The sequence below is a fragment of the Chrysochloris asiatica genome, unplaced genomic scaffold (genome assembly GCF_000296735.1).
Source record: "Chrysochloris asiatica unplaced genomic scaffold, ChrAsi1.0 scaffold00073, whole genome shotgun sequence".
NCBI classification, from domain to species: domain Eukaryota; kingdom Metazoa; phylum Chordata; class Mammalia; order Afrosoricida; family Chrysochloridae; genus Chrysochloris; species Chrysochloris asiatica.
The window spans coordinates 3,327,095-3,334,822 of record NW_006408591.1 but is presented as its reverse complement, the minus strand read 5'-3'; positions in this window follow the sequence as shown (position 1 = coordinate 3,334,822).

Below are 7,728 nucleotides of genomic sequence, written 5' to 3'. Positions count from 1 at the left end.
ACAATATGTCTAAAGTATGAGAAATGAAGTCTGGCCATCCTGGCTTCCAATAAGCATTCTGGCTGTATACTTCATCCAACACAGATCTATTTGCTCTTTTAACAATGCACGGTACTTTCAATATTCTTTTTGAACACCACAACTCAAATGCATCAATTTTTCTACAGTCTTCCTCATTTATTGTCCAACTTTAGCATGCCTATGAGGTTTTGAAAATGCCATGGCTTGAGTCAGGTGTGCTTTAGTCCTCAAACTTACATCTTTGCTCCTCAACACTTTAAAAAGGTCTTGTGCAGCAGATCTGCCTAATGTAATACGTCGTTTGATTTCTTGACTGCTGGCTTCCATGAGTATTGATGATTGATTTTGGAAAAATGAAGCCTTTGATAACTTCAATCTTTTCTCCATTGTTAAGAATGCTATTTATTGGTCCAGCAATGAGGATTTTTGTTTTCTTTACATTGAGATGCAATCCATACAAATGGCTGTGGTCTTTGATCTTCATCAAATGACTGGGTAGGATTATGCAAATATGACCCACCAAAGGGATTGGATTGTGTGCTAATAAAGTAATAATATACAAGGCACCCTTGTGGGGGTGGGGCCATGTAAATAAGGTGTCTGGAATCATGACATGGAGATTGATTAATTTTGCTAGGCTTAAAATAAGACATCCTTGAGGTAGAAAGAGGGATATATCTACTGTCAAGAAAGAAGAGCCAGGAGTGGACTGTGTCCTTTGGACCTGAGGTCCTTGCACTGAACCTTCTGGATCCAGGATACAGAGAGCGGTGACACCAGAGATGGTAAGAGATGGTGAGAAGCGTCAGCCTAAGCAGCAGAACTGGCACAAGACAGAGCAGTGAGTGTCCTAGGCCACAGAGCAAGTAAGTGGAGTGTCTTTGGGCAGGAGGTTTGCTGGCAGAGTGGAGTGCCTTTGAAGACTCATTGGCAGAGCTAAAGAGCTTTGTAACACTTAACTGAGCAGGAAAGGGGCCAGGCTGAAGGACCAAGGGCTGGAGAGTGGTGTGTCTGCACACATGGCTGAGAAGAGGCTATCCTAATGGAAGCATTGTTTCCTAAGTCATTTCTGATCCTGAATTGTAACATGTTAATTCACTAAAAAACCCTATAATCCAGAGTATTGTCTGTGAGTTCTGTGTGGCCATTTACAATGAATGATCCAATCAGGCAAAGAAGTAAAGAATGTCATAGGAGGGAGGTTAGTGTCAGAATAGGTAAAAAGTTTGGAGGGTGGAGACATGTCTGACTTCTGCCTCATAGGGATCAACCTTGGGCTGATGGTGGTTCTCCTTGTCCCCTTGTGTGAATTTAGAGGAGATCAGATGCTGTCCCCATGCCACTTTTATAGTACCCTGTGTATGGGTTGATGAGACATTTGGTCCTGGGTGACTGGAGGTTATTTTGTGATCATTACCTAAGTTGCTGCTCTCCACTCATGCCTCTTCCTAAATCCAGGCAGGCAGTAGACTTCGTGCTTCACTCCTTAGATGAGACATGGACATAGGGAGGCAGGAGAAGCTTGTGATGTTTCCTGGATTTGGTTTTCTAAAAACCAGAGATCAGACAGAGGGCAGAGTTAGAGGAAGAAGTTAGTGCATGGAAAAGTAAGAGGATGAGAGGCACTCTGTCCCAGACTCAGAAGAGCTTTCTCCAGTCTGGAAGTGCAGAGAGAGAGAGGTCTATGGGCTGCAAGATTCAAATCCTGGCTCTGTCACTTAGAAGCCATGTCATCTTCGAGTAATTGCTTCAACTTACCTCAGCTTAAATATGGGGAAAATAATTCCCACCTCATCACTGTGTTGTTCTAACATCATGACTTTAGATCCAAGGTTCTGGGATATTGAAGGTCTCTGTGATTGGAGAGCACAAGGGTGACTACTCTAATTTGGATGAAAAAAAAAGAAAACAATCAGACTACAAGGTACATCTCTTCTTGGTCTAATTTCTTACTTTTGTCTTCTGTGTCCTCTGTGTGTGAAGGCCAGAAGCATCAGACCTCACATCTTGTCCAGCATTTCTGTCAAGAGAGCACTTACAAGCTACTAGGAGTAATGGTTATGAGTTTAAGTTCTAGGGTCAGAATAGCTAAAAAGGAATTCTAGGTCTTCTCTTATTTTTCAGTGATCTGTTCTGTATAATCAACTTGGTGGGGTAAAACAACATCACTAGTATGGTGCTGTGGGCTAGTGCATGAGACTGCAAAGTCGTTTGAACTGCAAAGTCAGTGGTTCAAGCTCACCAGCTGCTCCTTGGAAACCCTATACAGGGTTGGAATTGACTCGATGGCACTTAATAACAACAACAACAATATCATCATGATTCTAGGAGCTCTGGTAGCATAGTGGACTACAACGGGGCTGCTAACTGCAAGATTAGTAGTTCAAATCTATCAGTAGCTCCGAGGGAGAAAGATGAGACTTTGTGCTCCCATAAAGATTTACAGTCTCAGAATCCCTATACAGGGTCACTATGAGTCATAAGAGACTCAGTGGCATATAACCACCACCACCTCCATCATGTTTCTGGGGGTTAACTGGGTTCAGCTGGGCAGTTCTCATTCAAGAGTTACATATCTAATGGTTGAGGTTGGCTGTTTGCTGGGACCTCAGTTGGTAGGATCACCTACATGTGACTCTGTATGTGGTCTGGGCTTCCTCACAGAATGGCAGGTGGAGGGTCCCAAGGGCAAATATCCCCAAAAAGAAAGACAGGTGGAAACTGCATTGGCTTAGTCTTGGAAGTCTCACAGGGTCATTTATGCTGCTTTCTACTAAAAAGCCAAACTAACCAGCTGCTGTTGATCTGATATTGACTCAGGGCAACCCCATGTGTGTCTGACCAGAGCTGTGTTCCATAGGGTTTTCAATGGCTGACTTGTTTTTTTTTTAAAGTTTTTATTGTGAAGTATGTGATAGTTTACATGGGAGAACATTAGCTTTACATTCATCCTATCATATTTCATTTCATTCAATGGTTGACTTTTTTGGAAGTAGATACCCAGCCTTTCTTTTGAGGTGCTCCTAGGTTAGTTAGAATCTCCAGCCTTTTGGTTAGCAGCTGAATGCCCTAATGTTTTCATTGCCTAGTGATTTTTTTAGTAGATCTAGTAGGAGAGAAAAAAACAAATAAATCAAAACAAACTTAGCTTGCAGTCAGGCGGTGTGGAGTCTTGTTCTAGCTGTACTCCACACTAGGTATGTGACCTGGAAAAGAAAACTTCTCAAGCCTCAATTTCCTCATCTGTTAGGTTGGGATGTTGTACCTGCTTGGGTGACACCTCTCACCTCCTTCAGACTTCCCATTTCTGAACTCATCAAAGCCACCTAACTGTTCTCCTTCCTTAAGTCTCCCCTTCTATTATTGGTCTCTCTTTCTCATTGCTCAGTGGTCCCTAATGCTCTTCCTCTTTTACTCAGAAGTCTTTGATGGCTCCTGAATGGCCCACATACAGCAGAGTGGGTCTTAGTGCTGCCTCAGTCTGCTCTGGCTTCTCTTCCCAGCCTAATTTTCATCTTTTTCTTGTCTCTTCTGCTTCAATACCCTTCTTGCCTCTCTACTTAGCCACATCCTCAGGCCAGTTCAAATGCCATTTCCTTCATGAAGACTTTCCGATTCTGTGCAGACAGACACCAACCCTGCCTCCCCTGAATTCCCAAAGCCTTTATTTGTATGTATCCAATGGCTCTTAGTCATAATTGCCATTTACTGAGCAATTACTGTGTCTCTGGCACAGTACTAAACAGGCTATATGTCCTATCATAACTGATCTTCACATCAACTTTCTAAGACCGATGGCTATTGTCATTTTACAAAACAGGAAAACTGAGCTTCAGAGAGGACAGGCTTCTTGCTTAAGAATATACTACTAGTGTATTCAAAGTTCTCACCTAGTTCTGTCTGATTCTATAGTTCCAACACTTAACTCTTGCTATGTTGTTGTTGTTATGTGCTGTGGAGTCGGTTTTGACTGACAGTGACCCTGTACAGAGTTTCTGAGGCTGTAAATCTTTACAGGAGCAGAAAACCTCATCTTTCTCCAGCAGAACAGCTGGTAGTTTCGAACTGCTGACCCTGAGGTTCACAGCCCAATTCATAACCACTACGCTACCAGAGCTCCTTGCTATATATACCTCTTTTTACCCTGTACACTAGTTTGTCCAGTTTCCCCTTCTAGATTGAACTTTTTGTGAGAGCAAAGACTGTGTCTTACTCTCCTTTGTATCCCTGGTTTCCAGCTATGTGTAGCTGAATAAAGGAACGAACAAATGAATGTGTCAAATACTGCCCAGGTGTGAGTGGTTGCTGGGTTTCAGGATTTGGATGGAGTCATAGGATGCTTCTGACAGTAATGGCTGACACTACACTCAAGGGCAGTCACCAGGTTTCAGAACTGCTCCCAGGCAGTTCTGGAAGCTTCTTAGGAAGATGTCACCACTTTGAATGAGGCCATCAGCAAAGGCCAAAACTATTTGTTTTACTAATATTAATGAAGTAGTCTCCAAAAATAGCTTGTCTCTGAGGATTGTATATTGGGGAGAGGAGAACAAATCGGCAGAGCTTAGGGTTGTCTGTAGCTCAGTTCTGTTGGTCAGGCAATAGATGGGGGCCTGGAGAGAGGCAAAGACAGAGGGGTTGAGCCAGAGCCAGAGTCTGGCCTGCAGATAGAGCCTCCACTGAGGGCTTTATCTATGAACACATTGGGGCTTACAACTATGAGGGACCAGCTGACATTCTACAGAAGTTGCTTCCTATAGCAAGCCCTTTCTGACTGGAATTGTTCCCTACCAAGTTAGAAGTACAAGTCCCTTCCATGTGCTTCCATCACACCCTGTTTTATTGTTATTATTGCACTTCCGTACTTGCAGTAGTGTAATACACACTTGCTTATTCAAAAATATTTATTGAGCAACTAGTATTACGGAGTCCTTGTATGGCACTATAGAATAAGCACTGGATTGCTAACTGCCAGGTCAGTGATTCAAACCCACCAGCCGCTCCTTGGAAACCCTATACAGGGTTGCTCTGGGTATGAGTCAGAACTGACATGATGCCACTTAACAACAACAACAACAGCATTGTTATGGATATTGAAGTTTTAACCCTAGGGGTTCTGGTACCATAGTAGTTACAAATCAGACTGTTAACCTTAGGTTCAGCAGTTCGAAACTACCAGCTGTTCTGTGGGAGAAAGATGAGGTTTTCTGCTCCTGTAAAGATTTACAGCCTCAGAAACCCTCTACAGGGTTACCATGAGTTGGAACCGACACCACGGCACATAACAACAACAAACCTGTAAATGTGACCCTGTTTGGAAATAGGGTCTTTCAAGATGTTATCAGATTAACAGGAGTTGGGTGGGTCTCAGTTCCATATAATTTGTGTCCTTATAAAAGGGGAGAAGGCACAAAGAGACAGGGTAACAGAGGCAGGGGGACCATGTGAAGATGCATCTATTAGTACTTCCACCAAGGAGATGCATCTATTAGTACCACCATAAAGGATTTACCAGAGATAAGGAAAGATCTTCCCCTAGAATCGACAGGGAAAAAAAGGATGGCCTGAATAACACCATGAATTCGAACTTTTGACCTCCAGAACTATGAGACAATAGATCCCTGTTCTTATAAATCCCACGATGTTAGGTGCTGAGGCTACAACAGTGAGCAAAAGAGACAAAACATCCAACTTTAGGGAACATTACATTTCTAGTTGGAGGAGATACACAACACACATACAAATAAGTAAGGCATATAATAGATATTGTCTTAATTATCTAGTGTTTCCATAACAGAAACACCACAAGTGGATGACTTTAAAAAGCAGAAATTAACTCTCTCATAGTTTAAGAGACTAGAAGTCTGAATTTAGAGTGTGGCTCTGGGGGAAGGCCATAGCTCTGGGTTGGCTCTGGAAGAAGGTCTTTGTCTCTTTTCAAAATCTGTGAGCCTAGCATTTCTTGGAGATCTCCAGATTCTTGTCATCAATTTTACTCTAGGTCTAGACAGTTTTCAGCACAGGGACCTTCTTCTTGGTAGTGGTCGTGTCTCTCCTTCTCTGCGGCTTCTGTCTGATATAAGGGGAGTTTCCTTGAGGTGTGACCTATACTTTTTGAAGATAGTGTAGGTCACACCTCAAGGAAACTCCCCTTATATCAGGGCTGTGACCTAAGTTAAGGTGGTCCATCCTGCTCTCATCTCTTTACAAAGGATTGGTGATCATGTCAGGTCATATTATGGGGAGGAAGGATTGTATCATTACATAACTGCCAAATTGCATTGTTCTATAACTGCCAAACTGCTGAGAATCCTGGCCCAGCCAAGTTGACACATATTTTGGAAGGACACAATTCAATCCATGACAGGTAGTGAAAAGTCCCACTATTCGTCTGTCAGTTTGTGACACTGTGGTGGCTTGTGTGCTGCTATGATACTGGAAACTATGCGAGCAGAGTAACAATAGGGTCATCCCTGGTGGACAAATTTCAGTGGAGCTTCTAGACTAAGATGACTAGGAAGAATGGCCTGGTGATCTACTTCCAAACAAAAGAAAATTGAGCCCAGTGACAGTTCCTATGGATAAAGACACAGTGGGCTCCAGGGCATGATGGGATAGTGTTGATGGTGGGGAGTCCAGTTTTTAATCGCATGGTCAGAGAAGACTATACTGAGAAGGTGACACTGGAGCAGAGATGTGACAGAAGTGAAAGAGGAAGCCATGTGGTGAAAAGGGGCTCTTGGCAGAGGGAGCAGCAAGGGCAAAGGCCCTGAATGGTGTGGCAGATTTCCTCCACCCCACTGAAAACACACAAACAGGCCTGTTTGGCTGGAATGGAGGGAGTGGAGGAGAGAGTGGGAGGAGAGGCCAGAGAGGGCCAGGGAGCTGATGGCATTTATATGTCTCCCTCCCCACCCCCCAACACCCACACTTCAGTGATTTAACTAGGGTACTTAGGATCTGACCCTAGCAAAACCAGCAGGAAATAAGTCACCCATTATCAAACAGAAGGCTGCTTGGTGAAGCCAAAGAAAAAAAAAATCGGTTCCAACTCATAGTGACCCTGTAAAGGGTTTCCAAGGAAAGGTTGGTGGGTTTGAAACTTCTACCTTGAGGTTAGCAGTCCAGTGCTTACCCTATAGCACCACACCAGGACTCTGATTCCTCCATTTTTTTTTTAATGTTTTATTGTGAATTATGTGATAGTTTACAAGGGAGAACATTAGTTTTACATTCATCCTATCATATATCGTCTCATTGCCATGGTTACAATCCCCTCCATGCATCATGAACCAACCAACGGGTATACATTGCAAGCCTGCCCCCTGGTCATCAGCACACAGCCCTTCTCCCTCTCTGGGTCTAAAGTCCCCAGCCGCTCCATCTCTCCACGTCATCGTCTCTGCCTCCATCTCTGGCATCACTGCTTCTCTGGGGATGGTTCCGCTCTCTGTTCTTCTCCCTTGATGGTCCCAGGGACCTCAGCTCCTAGACTGCAAAGTTAATCACTTCCTTCCTTGTTACAAAATGTCTACCTTTATATTTCCAACCTTCGTGGTCAGTCCTGAAAACAAGAGACCTATCCTCATTTCCTTTCATCAGCGCCACCCAGAAGGATTGGATACTACTCAGTGGAGATTCTACCTTCCTCCACATCCTCTGGATCTAGGTTCCCTCTTGAAAGCTTGTAAGCCAGTCACTTTTTGCCTT